This window comes from Phyllobates terribilis, unplaced genomic scaffold (assembly GCF_046119375.1).
Source record: "Phyllobates terribilis strain yellow unplaced genomic scaffold, ASM4611937v1 Scaffold_2__4_contigs__length_985480577, whole genome shotgun sequence".
Lineage (NCBI taxonomy): Eukaryota > Metazoa > Chordata > Amphibia > Anura > Dendrobatidae > Phyllobates > Phyllobates terribilis.
The window spans coordinates 57,906,680-57,921,274 of NW_027362762.1; the positions used below are offsets into that span (position 1 = coordinate 57,906,680).

The following is a 14,595-nucleotide window of genomic DNA, read 5'->3' on the forward strand; positions in this document are numbered from 1 at the left end:
TAGAACACAATGCAAAAAGTGTCCCATAATAAGATTTTACCATTTAACCCTACATAAAAAAAATGAAACAACTTTACAAATACTTTACTGTTTTGTAAACATTTTAGACTTCTTAAAGGAAATGTGTCATCAGAAATGACCTATTTAAATCAGTTTTTTTGAGTTTGTATTTAAAAAAAAATTGCTTTTTTTCTTTTGGAATTTTTAACCTGGCTCTTGGGACTATTCCTGTCCTTTCAGGAAGAGTTTTCAGCAAGCTCATTACCATCAGAGGCAGGAATAGAATGACTGATAACACCTCTACACACAGCTGATAATACAGGATCCACAGTAGATGATGTCACAGCTCACCCCCTCCTCCTCTCTTTACAATGTCCTTTGCACATGTTCATTAGATGCTTCAGTACAAAAGATAAGGTCAGATAAGAGTCTGACTATTGCTGCTAATGTACATGTGAACTTCCTGAAACAACAGGAACCCCAGTGGTCGGAGTAGGAATTGCAAGATTTCAATTATTTATTTTCAATAAAGATTAAGAGAAAAAAAACATTGCCAACATTTTTTTTTGTAAAATAAATTTCATGAAAAGCCTGATTAGACAATAGGCCATTATCCAATGACAGATTCTTTTCCTTTTTCTACTTTTTAATAACTGTGCACATTTATGTTCAGCAAAGACAGAGTCTTTAAAATAATCTGATCCTTATCCATAAAAACAAATTAGCAGAAACCCCCTTTAAACTTTTCCATGGAGTTAAAAGTTATATCCATGATGAGGGGCAACTGTCTACAAGCTACTAGCAAACTGGACATTAAGACTAAAGATTGGAATTTTTTTTCCACATTTTTTTACGATTTATTTAAAATTTTTAGATAATCTCGACGTTGAAAAGGTTAAATGAAAAAAAAATAAATGTATTAATAGGCTAGGAACCTGCAGATGAGACAGATGAAATGAGGTGGGTGTATAGCAGGAAAAGAAATAGATGTAAAATGACTCTTAAAATATCCATACTCTTAAGATTTAAAAAAAGGAAAGAGTGCGGAATGTATCTTTATATAGAACTCATGAATAAAATATGATCCCCAAAGAAGACGCACATGTTTTATTAAAACCACACACGGATCCATAGGATCTGATGAGCAGAAGTTTACCCTTTTGATGTACTGCTTCTTTCCATGTTCGCATGCGGAGGTTCATAACAGAGGTTGCACATATCTGCCAACATTTCTGGAGATGTTTAAGCTCAGCTCCTCATGGGAAGGTCCCACCACCCACAATAACATTGGATCAATCCAGAAAGACCACTCTTGGGAGGGGTTTACCTAAACCCTACCCCTTTTTATCCCAGGAGAAATCCCAGGACAAATGGCAACTTGGATTCATAAAGTCCCACCCAATACATCAGGACATGCAGAATTGGTAATGGTTTTGCCATATTTTCCCCCACTGATTAGTAAAACTAGGAGCAGATCCTAAAACTTTCCTCTATTCTTAACTCCATGAAAAGTTCTTGGTTAAAATATATGTTTACGGCGAGACGGAAAGCTTTGATAGTCCAACCCCAAACCAAGGCACATAAAGAGAGACACCATGAAAAATCTACTCCTACCAAAATCTTACAAATGATCAGTTCATTCTGGGACAATAGCACCGTATATACTGTACTTAGCCACACAAATAACATGGGTTAGTGAAGGCATCAAACCCCAGACCAGAATTTAGACTCCAGAATTAACTTTAAACTTTGGATCAGACCCGAGAAGGACATCATGGTCAAAGGAATAGAAGGAACAAGATGAAGAAGACCATCAACCCGATGGCTTGATATTCTCAAGATAATGGAGGAGAAGACCCTGGTGGACCTATCTAGGCTTGCACAATGGTGATCTTCCTACAGATCGTTCATCCATCAAGTTGCAATAGTTCAAGATCTACTTAATTCAGACCTCAAATCTGACCTCCAAATACATTCTATTTATATAGGAGATATAATTAGACTCTTCTATTTATGTAAAGCTTCTCATGACTTTTCTTCTTTTTCGGGAAGCGCTCCAATCAGTAACTGATCTGATTATCATGTCATGTGAATAGTCGACTAAGCCATCATGATTCCAGAACTGTACTTGATACACTTGGTTTCCCCACAGCACTCCTAGAGGAAAAACAAAGTATAGCGATCTGTCTATTAAAATGTAATTGATGACCCGAGTTTTCTAAATCAAGGATCACCTTTGAGAGAGGCTCATCTATAGACCCAGGGTCCGGTTCATCATCTGTAAAAATTTTATGTCTCTTTTCTTTTGTTTTTGTCCGTATTCGCTGATTTTTTCTTGCGCCAAATTCATCAAAACGATACATGCTGTTCTTGAATATTGAACATCATCAGAAATGCTTTTTATTTTTGTCTAACATGTTTCGCAACTTTTTAGAGCAAAAAGTCTGATGCTCCGCTAAAATGAGGGGGTGGGGGAGTTTATTTGCAACAAAATTTGCACGTTTTTTACATACCAACTTTCATCACTGATCCGTGACACGATGAAATCCCCTGAAGACTAAAAGATAAAGTAAAAAATTAAAAAAATAAAAAACAAATGTAAGTATAATTTAAAAAAAAATTAAAGTTAAATAAAAAAATATATATCTGGTATCGCTGTGTTGGGAAATGTCCGATCTATCAAAATCTAAAATTAAGTAACCCAATAGGTAAATACCGTAACAAAAAAAACATTGAAATACTAAAATTGAAAAAAAAAATTACTGAAATGAAAAACAAAATCTATATAAGTTTGGTATCCCTGTAATCATACTGACCTGGAGAATCAAGATTCTTAGTAATTTTTACAACATAATATACTTCGTAAAAAAAAACAAAAAACTCAAAAACCATGGCTGAGTTAATTTTTTTTCACAATATCACTACAGTTGGATTTTTTTTGCTGTTTTTCAGTACATTGTATGGCATAATAAATGGAGTCATTCCAAAATACAACTTGTCCCTGCATAAATTAAGCTCTTGTATGCATATAAAAAAAAAGTTATGGCTCTTGGACAATGGGGAAGAAAAAAAGAAAGCGCAAAAAGAAAATTGAAAGCTGAGGGAAGAGGTTAAAAATGGCAAAAATGGAAGGATAAATATGATGCAACCCACCCTCCCCTCCCCAAAAAAGGCACAAAACACAAAATAAAGGTGCAAATGCAAAAATGAAATAGGTCTGCAGAAGACTAGGAATGGCCACCATGTACTACTACATCCCTCTGCAGCGGCAGTCCACAGCTTCCCCAGCAAAATCGGTAGTTTGCCCAGAGCTGCTGCTGAAACAATCCCTTTAATTTAAACTTGTCTCAAACTTGAGGTAGACTTTAAAATAGTTTACTCTGTTTTAACTTTGAAGGTCCTACTCCAGCTCCAGGTAGAGGGCATGCTTCAAAGATTTGGACCTTCTCACCTCCCTTTCAGTAGGTTGATGACCATCGTCTTCCATCAGCTTTCTTAAGCTTTGTTTGGTATGTCTCAAACTGTGAAGGTCCCTTAAATAAAAATTTAAAAAAAATCTCAATTGTCACACATTATACTCTAACTTTATTGTCGATGTGATGAAAAGAGAGCGGACTGGGACTTAAAAAATATATATTTTTCAAAAATTGTATTTTTCAAGTTTCTATTGATAGAAGATTCTTATGAAATGCAATGCAGCCGATTAAAATCTGGGTGCTATAGAGATGCAAATATTATCAGCCAACGTGGAAGTCAATTTATGGCTTTCAGATCTGCATATAATTAGCAGTGTATTCCTCCGTTACATCTACCAGTTCCCGATCTTTTGTGTATAACAGAAGGAGCAGGAAATTATGTAAAGAACTGCATCGAGGCAGCGCTTTATATTACAAGCCATTATTTATATAGAGTCTCTGTTCTCAATGGAACCCGATTTAACTTCTTTATCAAGAGAAAGCCAACCAATTCTAGGGCCAACGGGAAACCAATTCATCTAGTTGGAGTATGGGACTAATGTGGAATAGATGCATGGGTGTACCATACGAGCTAAACTCTGGTCAGAGTCGAATCCATGGCCAATAGACAACTGAGATAACCAATGGGCCACCATACTATTTATGATAGCATGTAACTGCCTCAAAATACTTAAGCGTGGTCCATCAGTCGGACGCATCTTTCTCTGCAATGATGGTGGCTGATGCCCCCAAAACTTAATCTATCTGAAAAGTAAGGTCTGGGAAAGACCTTGTTTTTCTACTACAAGCAAGCCAACCAATTGTAGGGTCAACTGGAAACCAATTAATCTAAATTAAGTATGGGAGGCATTGTGGAATAGTTGACAAAAACGTGTAATAGTATGGGTGGAACATACGAGCTATACCTATTTCAGAGTCAAACTGGGTTAACCAGTGGGCCACCGTACCATTTATGATAGCTAATAACTGCCTGTATCAGTTAGGTGCATCTCTTTATGCATCTACGGTGGCCGATCTACCCATATCTTCATCTATCCTTCATGTATCCGGGACCTTATTTTCCCACCACAAGCAAGCCAACCAATTCTAGAGCCAATTGAAAACCAATTCATCTAATTGGAATATACTGTACAGTAGGAGTAATGTGGAATAGGTGAGGAAAACTTGTAAAAGAATGGGTGGAACATATGAGTTAAACCCTGGTCGGAGTCTAACCTATGGCCACTTGACAACTGGGTTAACGAATGGGCCACCATACTAAATTATGATAGCCAATAATTGCTATTAGGCGTACTGCTCTCTGCATCGACAGTGGCTAATTTCCCCATATCTTCATCTAACTGTCAACTATAAATGAGGGACCTTATTTCTCTACAGCAATCAAGCCAGCAACTGGAAACTAATTCATCTAATTGGAGTATGGGAGGAATTGTGAAACTGTTTCTGAAAACCTCTAATAGCATTGGTGGTGTCAAGGTTTCACATCAGACTGTGGCCTAAGGACGCTGTGAGTGACAGCTCTGCCGCCCTATGGGATCTGTGGTGTGCTGGACTGTCAGTTTTGTAAGTGACAGTCCAGTCATCCAATCTGATCCTGGGGCATGCTGGGCTGTCAGCGCTTTGATTGACAGCCCTGCTATTCAATCTGGTTTAGCCTGCTGGTGGTTCCTCAGGAACCTCCCATCCTCAAAGTATTTGCAGGGTATTTAACCTGATTGCTAGGTGCTGCAGATTGTCAATTGTAGATTTGCTTTAGGTAGGTGTGTATGCTTGTTCTGTGTCTGACTCCGATCTTGCTCATGACCCTGGATTTTGTTGCGACTACTGTTTTGGATTTTCCCTTCTGCTTTTGATGCTCTCTGACTTAAGGTATCTGACCCCGGATTTGGCCTCTGACTATCCATGTATTGTACTCCCTGGTTTTGTCACACCCTCCTGGCATTTGACCCCGGACTGTGACCTGACCACGCCTTTATCTCACTCCTCTGTACTATGAGCCCTCCTGGTATCTGACCTCGGCCCTCCTGAATAACCTGTCTCACGGCTTGCCCGTGAATAGTGACTCAGCGTCACAGGTGGAACATAAGAAATTTACCTATTTCAGAAGCGAACTGGGTTAATCCATGGGCCACCATACCATTTATGATATCCAATAACTGCCTCCATCAGTTAGGCACATTTCTCTCTGCATTGACGGTGACTGATGTCCCCACATCTTCATCTGTCCTTTATCAATTCAGGAGGTACCTTATTTTTTTACCATGAGCAAGCCAACCAATTCTTGAGCCAAATGGAAATCAATTCATGAATATGAAGTAATGTGGAATAGGTATGTAAAATCTGTAAAAGCATGGGTGGAACTTTCGTAAGATAAACCCTGGTCAGAGTCAATCCCATGACCACTTGACACCTGGATTAACCAATGGGCTACCATAATAATTTATGATAGCCAGTAACTGCCTCCATCAGTGAGGCACATCTCTCTCTGCATCAACAGTGGTCAATTCCCCATATCTTCATCTAACCTTCATCTATCCGGGAGGGACCTTATTTTTATTCTGCGAGCAAGCCAGCCAATACTAGGGCCTACTGGAAACCAATTCATATAATTGAAGCATGAGATTAATGTGGAATAGGTGTATAAAAATTGTAGAAGAACGAGTGGAACAAAATAACTAAGTCTTGGTCAAAGTCAAACCCATGGCCCCAAGCCTACATATCTAGCCAGTGTGCCATCCTACCATTCATGATAACCAGTAGCTGCCTCAAAAGACTTAGGCATGCTCCTTCAGTTAGGCGCATCTCTCTCTTCATCGACGGTGGCTAATATCCCCATTACTTTTCCTATTATTAATCTATCCGGGAGGGACCATATTTTGCTACCGCGAACAAGTCAATCAATTTTAGAGCTAAATGAAAACTAATTCATCAATTTGAAGTAATGTGAAATAGGTGCGGAAAACCTGTAAAAGCATGAGTGGAACATTCGAGGTAAACCCTGGTCAGAGTCAAACCCATGACCACTTGACACCAGGGTTAACCAATGGGCCACCATAATAATTTATGATAGCCAGTAATTGCCTCCATCAGTGAAGCACATCTCACTCTGCACAGACGGTGGCCAATTTCACATATCTTCATCAATCCTTCATCTATCCGAGAGGGACCTTATTTTTCTACCGAGCAAGACAACCAATTTTAGCCAACTGGAAACCAATTAATCAAACATATAAGCTAAGCCTCGGTTAAAGTCAAACCCATGGCCCCAACCCAACACATCTAACCAATGCGCCATACTACCATTCACGAAAGCCAGTAAGTGACTCAAAAAATGTAGGGGTGTCCATTTATTAGGTGCATGTCTCTCTACCACAACTGTTGCCATACCGTCATCTTGGATGGCTGAAGTGTCCATCTCTTAGAAACCAGTAACGTCTCTAGTACTGCTCAAACCTTGTGTGGCATTTTCTGGGTTATGCAAGTGCATCTAACATATTGAGTGGTGTTGACTTTTTTCTGGATATGCATTACCATTAGTTCGGAACCACTTTTACTTATCTTGAGTACTATAACTCTCTTGTTCAACCAATGTTCTTTGGTGTTGCAATTTATTGACTTATTCTAACCCGACTTGACTAGACTCATGGCAGTTACTACTGGCTCCAGTACTTTAAATCCTTGGTTTCTTTGTTCCAAAGATGTTACTGAAGAACTTCCTAGCATTTAAGAGGTTGTTCCATGAAGAAGGTCTTTCAGGTGATGTCTGTGATGCGGTTTAAGGGCTCGTTTACACTTCCGTTTTTTTCGTATGTGGAAAAATCGGACGTGTGAAGGAGCCCTAATTCTTTGAAATTTCCACAAAACTAGGATCTTTATAAGGACCAACAGGAGGGACAATGTCACCTATTCAGAGGTTGGATTTCAACAAGTCCAATCTTTTGTTCTTATTGAAGACAAAATGCTGTCAGAGGTGTCAGCAGTGTCTCTTTTTTCCTCTCCTCATTGAAAAACTATGCACAATCGGCCAGCAAGAGCGTGCATGTGTATGGGGAAATCAGAAGGAGTAACTGTCACATAATGAACTGAAATCAACATTTTGTAGGACAACTGAATGTCAACAATATATTACATGTCAGCGACTTCTCCGGATATTAATTATTCAGCATGTGCGGATTATAAAGCACTTACATGTAGCTGACATGAGACAAATGACACATGTACAATCCAGAAGGAAATCTGATACATATACCCTCCGGATATCTGAACATAACAATCTAATATTTCGAGAAGCAAATCAGCCATGCATCCAAAATCTTGATTAAGAAGCAAAAAAAAAAAAAGACCAAATCTATTACATGATGGGAAATATCCTGAGAGGAGAATCATAGGGACACAATATGGAAGAGTTCCATGTTAGGGGCACGAGATGAGAACATTTTTGCATTTCCGTAACATTTATTTTTCTAACCACAAATGCCTGAATCAATCATAGAATATTCCTGCACCCAAAACTCCCATCTTATTGTTCCATGCATGATTTATCAAAGTAAGTCTGCATACACAAAAGAAGAAATTTGGCCAATAAAGCCAATTTTGGTGAGACTCGATGACCATTTGTTGGTTATTGGGCCCTTCTGACTCCCCCTTGACAAATTATATTGGGAGAGCAGAAGGATCGGGCAGTTGGAATTTTTGCACCAAGATCCAGTGAGCAACAATGCAGATAAAAGGATCTGATGAAAGGAAGGTGTTCGGCGCCAAGGGGCTGAGTGCCAATAGGCTGCCAAAGGTACCTGGAGAACCGGTTTTGGTCTATTTCTTGTACCTGTCAATTGTGAAAGCATCTCTTTGGTGGCATCTAGACTGGCTTGTTCGTTTTGACAGTATCGATAGGTTGGAGGCCAGACTGGCTGATCTATTGTGGGAATGTTAGTGGTTTGGAGGCCAGAATGACTCAGAAATTGTGAGAGTGTCCCTGTGCTGGAGGCTAGACTGGTTCGTCCATTGTCAGAGAGTTGGTGGGTTAGAGACCAGACTGGCTCATGCATTGTGAGAGTGTTGGTGGATTGGAAGCTAGACTGGCTCATCCATTGTGAAAGTGTTGGTGGTTTGGAAGCTAGATTGGCTTCTCCATTGTGAAAGTGTTGGTGGTTTGGAAGCTAGATTGGCTTCTCCATTGTGAAAGTGTTGGTGGTTTGGAAGCTAGATTGGCTTGTTCATTGAGAGAGTGTTTGTGGGTTAGAGACCAGACTGGCTCATCCATTGTGAGAGTTTTGGTGGCAGGGCTGTTAGTTGGTAAGCCAAACTACCAACTCCGACTCCTCAATTTCCCTGACTTCGAACTCCGACTCCACAGCACTGTCTCACTATTGAGCATGTACATAAAGTGCAGAGCAGATTCATCTCAACTAAAAGCCGAGATCCTTAGATCAGGAACATAACAGACATTTATAGGACATTTCATAACTTTCCCAAATTCTTCTGAAAACATTTACAGCACAACCTGTATTGAACTACTGTACCAATTTATTATATATTTTAGGAGTCAGAGTCGGTCCATTTTATACCGATTCCAACTCCTACTCCGACTCCACCAAAATGGACAATGGCTGCGACTCCATGACTTCAACCCACAGCCCTGTTTTATAGATTAGAAGCTAGACTGGCTCATCCATTGCGAAAGTGTCGGTGATTTGGAGGCCAGACTGGCTCATCCATTGTGACTATTAGAGAGTTGGAGGCAAGTGTGGCTTGTCCATTGTGAGAGTGTCAGTGGGTTGCTGGCCAGAATGGCTTGTCCATTGTGAGAGTATTGGTGGTTTGGAAGTTATATTGGCTCATTCAATGTGAGAGTGTCGGTGGGTTGCAGGCCACACTAGCTCATCCACCGTGAAACTATTACTGGCCTGAAGTCTGGGAAGTGAGTGACGAGGATACTGTAGAAATGTTGTTTAGTAGGTCACTTAGCCTGCTTTTATAAAACCCTTAGGTGACATCATGGTGTCACCTAGTAAGATCTAGAAAATGTCATCAAGAAGAAGACAGTGAGCTGATGGAGACGACTCGTGCCTCTATTGAGTAATGAGATGAGATTGTTTTCAACAATGGGAACAAATGGCTTTAGGAGTTCTGTGCGAGCATTCAGAAAGGTACAAAGATGTAGAGACGTCATCACCTCGAGAAGCCAAAGTGGTTTGGGTTGGTTGAGGCCTCAACTCCAAGGGAGGTTATCACTGAAGGGGGTGTGTGGGATGTCAGCTTGGGCTGGATCGGCGACCAATGTGTATGGAAAGATTGGCGGCCCGGAGGCCTGTGATGTAGTGAAGTGCACAAGAGAAGTAGGAGAGATTGGCTGAAGAGGGGCTCTCGGGAATAGTACCAGGTGTGGGAGTGAGCCTCCTCATTTTCAAAGTTGAGTTGTGTTCATTTTACCGGGAATCAATGCTTTAATGGTTATTACTATTTCACCAAAATGTAACCAGCAACCACCAAGTATCCACCATCTAGAAATAAGTGCAACCACCAAGCGTTCTGTGTTGTGTATGAGAACGGCTAGGCTATGTTCACGTAGATTATTTTAAGTAGAATTTGAAGCAGATTCTGCTCCAAAATCCACATCTAAAAAAGGCTTCAAATACCCTTTGATTAAGCTTCCTATCCATTTCAATAGGTAAACAAGCCTGCAGAGCACAGAGTTCCCACTCAGAAAAAAAACAGCAATATGACAATTCTTGAGACATTTCCAATTGAAAAAAAATGGATATTTTCAGCCGGAAGGGTCCATGTAATGAAAGTCCATATTCTCATGTTCTCAATGAGTTTTTGAAGTGTGAAAATCTATATCAGAAATCCATCTGGTTTTTCAAAGCCCTTTTCTGTAGTGAAATGCAGTTTTTTTTCCACAACTTTTTGTCTTTAATATATTAATGTCAAGTTTGGTGTGTACCATTCATGGGAATTCTATTTTTCCCTGTTTCTCCGAAAAGCTCATCTAAAAAAATAGCTTTAAGAACAGCAACGTGGCTTCCTCATTGATTGATATGATAGAAAACAATGAAAAAAAGTGTTTGAAGCAGTTTTTGATGTGGATTTTGTACCTGAATCTACTCCAAAATCCACATAGAAAAACTCAGTGTGAACATATCCTTAACATGAATAGTTGCTTGCTACTGTTGTATGAACAAAGAAGAATAAAGCTTTCAGCCTGACTAATATCATCTACAACTGTTTCTTTAAAGGGAACCTTTCATGTTGAAAATGGGGTCTGATCAGCAGGCGGCGGGATGTTATAGAGCAGGAAGAGCTGATCACATTGATATAGATGTTTGTGGGAAAAAGTTCAGTAAAACTTGCACTTTATTCAATGAAATCCCTGAAGATTGTAATGTATGAGTCCAATGGGTGGATATTTTTAACTTAAACTGGGTACTTTCTGCAATCGGTGCTGTCCCACTGATTCTGGAACAGTTGTTCTTTTTTTTCTGTGCCCCTCTGGTCCAAAGTTAAGCCCCCTGGTAAAAATACTGCAAATTTTTCCCGTCAACCAACTGGGTGGAAACCACAGAACTTCTCTGTGGGCGTTTCCTTTGCTCCTCTGAGGCTGGCCAATCAAAACACGGCCACACCCCCCGAGAAGTTCTGTGGTATATATCCAGGTAATTAAAGGGAAAGATGGTACCATTATTTCTGGGGGGCATAACTTTGGAATGGAGGGGGACAGAAGAAAAAGAAAAAACTGTTCTGGAATTGGTAGATCAGCGGCAATTAGAGGAGGTTCTCAGTTTAAATTAAAAAAAAAAAACAGTAATAGGTCCTGTTTAATTCTACAACGTTGATGCAGGTGAACACTATAATCCAAATGAGGGAAATGGCAATATAGTAATATTAGTAGGAACATTTTTTAAAAAAATCACGATATCTTGTGGCAGAGAGCTCTATAGTCTCACTACTCTTACAGTAAAGAATCCTTACTTGTGAGGACGGTAAAACATTCTTATAAATTTCTCTCTCTGCCGCCAAGCTCTTGTTTTCTTTTCCTTCTTATATACAGGTGCATAAAGAGCAAAACTATATTCTCGTCATGAACATCGATTCTACTTTTGATGCTTCCCGTGATTTTATGTGTCCTGGCAGCAGCCGCCTGGCACTGGTTGCTAAAGTTAAGTGTTCGTATTGGCAGACAGTACACTCATCAAGCCAATTTTCCTCATGTTACAACCCATTAGGCTTGAAGCTTTCGACAGTGGGTGAGATCTCCTCAGAATTCCTACACAGCACCATAAAACTGGCATTAGATGGGCACAACAATTAATGATTAAAAGTCTTCAGACCGGTTAAAAATAATAGAAAGAATCGATCCGCGCCCTGACTGATCCCTCACAGATCTCCTTCCGGCACTCACTCCCCGCTGGTCTTTATTTCCTAGGATATACCCACAGAGCCACTCACTGGCCACACAACTGACCCGCCATTGGTTGGTTAAGCGGCATTCCAATATATTTATGGGTGAATCAGTGAGGATAATCATGTTATTATTTGTTAACAATCTAAACACTTAAATGAGGTTTTTTTAAAAGCATGAAAAAAAAATACTGCGCAGCTCTCTCCCCCACGCTCACATACTGCGCTGCTCTCTCCTCTGTGCTCACATACTGCACTGCTCTCTCCCCCACGCTCACATACTGCGCTGCTCTCTCGTTTGCGCTCACTTACTGCGCTGCTCACTCCCCCGCACTCACATACTGCGCTGCTCTCTCCTCCGCACTCACATACTGCGCTGCTCTCTCCCCCGCGCTCACATACTGCGCTGCTCTCTCCTCTGTGCTCACATACTGCACTGCTCTCTCCCCCACGCTCACATACTGCGCTGCTCTCTCGTTTGCGCTCACTTACTGCGCTGCTCACTCCCCCGCACTCACATACTGCGCTGCTCTCTCCTCCGCACTCACATACTGCGCTGCTCTCTCCCCCGCGCTCACATACTGCGCTGCTCTCTCCCCCGCGCTCACATACTGCGCTGCTCTCTCCCCCGCGCTCACATACTGCGCTGCTCTCTCCCCCGCGCTCACATACTGCGCTGCTCTCTCCCCCGCGCTCACATACTGCGCTGCTCTCTCCCCCGCGCTCACATACTGCGCTGCTCTCTCCCTCGTGCTCACATACTGCGCTGCTCTCTCCTCTGTGCTCACATACTGCACTGCTCTCTCCCCCACGCTCACATACTGCGCTGCTCTCTCGTTTGCGCTCACTTACTGCGCTGCTCACTCCCCCGCACTCACATACTGCGCTGCTCTCTCCTCCGCACTCACATACTGCGCTGCTCTCTCCCCCGCGCTCACATACTGCGCTGCTCTCTCCCCCGCGCTCACATACTGCGCTGCTCTCTCCCCCGCGCTCACATACTGCGCTGCTCTCTCCCCCGCGCTCACATACTGCGCTGCTCTCTCCCCCGCGCTCACATACTGCGCTGCTCTCTCCCCCGCGCTCACATACTGCGCTGCTCTCTCCCCCGCGCTCACATACTGCGCTGCTCTCTCCCCCGCGCTCACATACTGCGCTGCTCTCTCCCCCGCGCTCACATACTGCGCTGCTCTCTCCCTCGTGCTCACATACTGCGCTGCTCTCTCCTCTGTGCTCACATACTGCACTGCTCTCTCCCCCACGCTCACATACTGCGCTGCTCTCTCGTTTGCGCTCACTTACTGCGCTGCTCACTCCCCCGCACTCACATACTGCGCTGCTCTCTCCTCCGCACTCACATACTGCGCTGCTCTCTCCCCCGCGCTCACATACTGCGCTGCTCTCTCCCCCGCGCTCACATACTGCGCTGCTCTCTCCCCCGCGCTCACATACTGCGCTGCTCTCTCCCCCGCGCTCACATACTGCGCTGCTCTCTCCCCCGCGCTCACATACTGCGCTGCTCTCTCCCCCGCGCTCACATACTGCGCTGCTCTCTCCCCCGCGCTCACATACTGGGCTGCTCTCTCCCCCACGCTCACATACTGCGCTGCTCTCTCCCCCACGCTCACATACTGCGCTGCTCTCTCCCCCACGCTCACATACTGCGCTGCTCTCTCCCCCACGCTCACATACTGCGCTGCTCTCTCCCCCGCGCTCACATACTGCACTGCTCTCTCCCCCACGCTCACATACTGCGCTGCTCTCTCCGCCGCGGTCACATACTGCGTCTCTCTCTCCCCCGCGGTCACATACTGCGTCTCTCTCTCCCCCCATGCTCACATACTGCACTGCTCTCTCCCCCACACTCACATACTGCGCTGCTCTCTCCCCCGCGCTCACATACTGCGCTGCTCTCTCCCCCGCGCTCACATACTGCGCTGCTCTCTCCCCCACGCTCACATACTGCGCTGCTCTCTCCCCCACGCTCACATACTGCGCTGCTCTCTCCCCCACGCTCACATACTGCGCTGCTCTCTCCCCCGTGCTCACATACTGCGCTGCTCTCTCCCCCGCGCTCACATACTGCGCTGCTCACTCCCCCGCACTCACATACTGCGCTGCTCACTGCCCCGCACTCACATACTGCGCTGCTCTCTCCCCCCGCGCTCACATACAGCGCTGCTCTCTCCCCCGAACTCACATACTGCGCTGCTCTCTCCCCCCGCGCTCACATACTGCGCTGCTCTCTCCCCCGCGTTCACATACTGCGCTGATCTCTCCCCCACACTGAAATACTGCGCTGCTTTCTCCCCCCGCGCTCACATACTGCGCTGCTCTCTCACCCGTGCTCATACACTTCGCTACTCTCTCCCCCGCGCTCACATACTGCGCTGCTCTCTCCCCCACACTCACATACTGCGCTGCTCTCTCCCCCGCGCTCACATACTGCGCTGCTCTCTTCCTCTCACATACTGCACTGCTTTCTCCCCCACGCTCACATACTGTGCTGCTCTCTCCTCCGCGCTCACATACTGTGCTGCTATCTCCCCCTTGCTCACATACTGCGCTGCTCTCTCCCCCGCGCTCACATACTGCGCTGCTCTCTTCCCCGTGCTCACATACTGCGCTGCTCTCCCCCATGCTCACATACTGCGCTGCTCTCTCCCCCGCGCTCACATACTGCGCTGCTCTCTCCCCCGCGCTCACATACTGCGCTGCT

General features: G+C 43.7%; 1 protein-coding gene across 3 annotated transcripts in view; it reads right to left on the minus strand.

Moving 5' to 3' along the window:
- DLG2 (discs large MAGUK scaffold protein 2) overlaps positions 1-14,595 on the minus strand; it is a 1,666,258-nt gene that overhangs the window by 1,308,207 nt on the left and 343,456 nt on the right. The gene's annotated exons all lie outside the window — the stretch shown is intronic.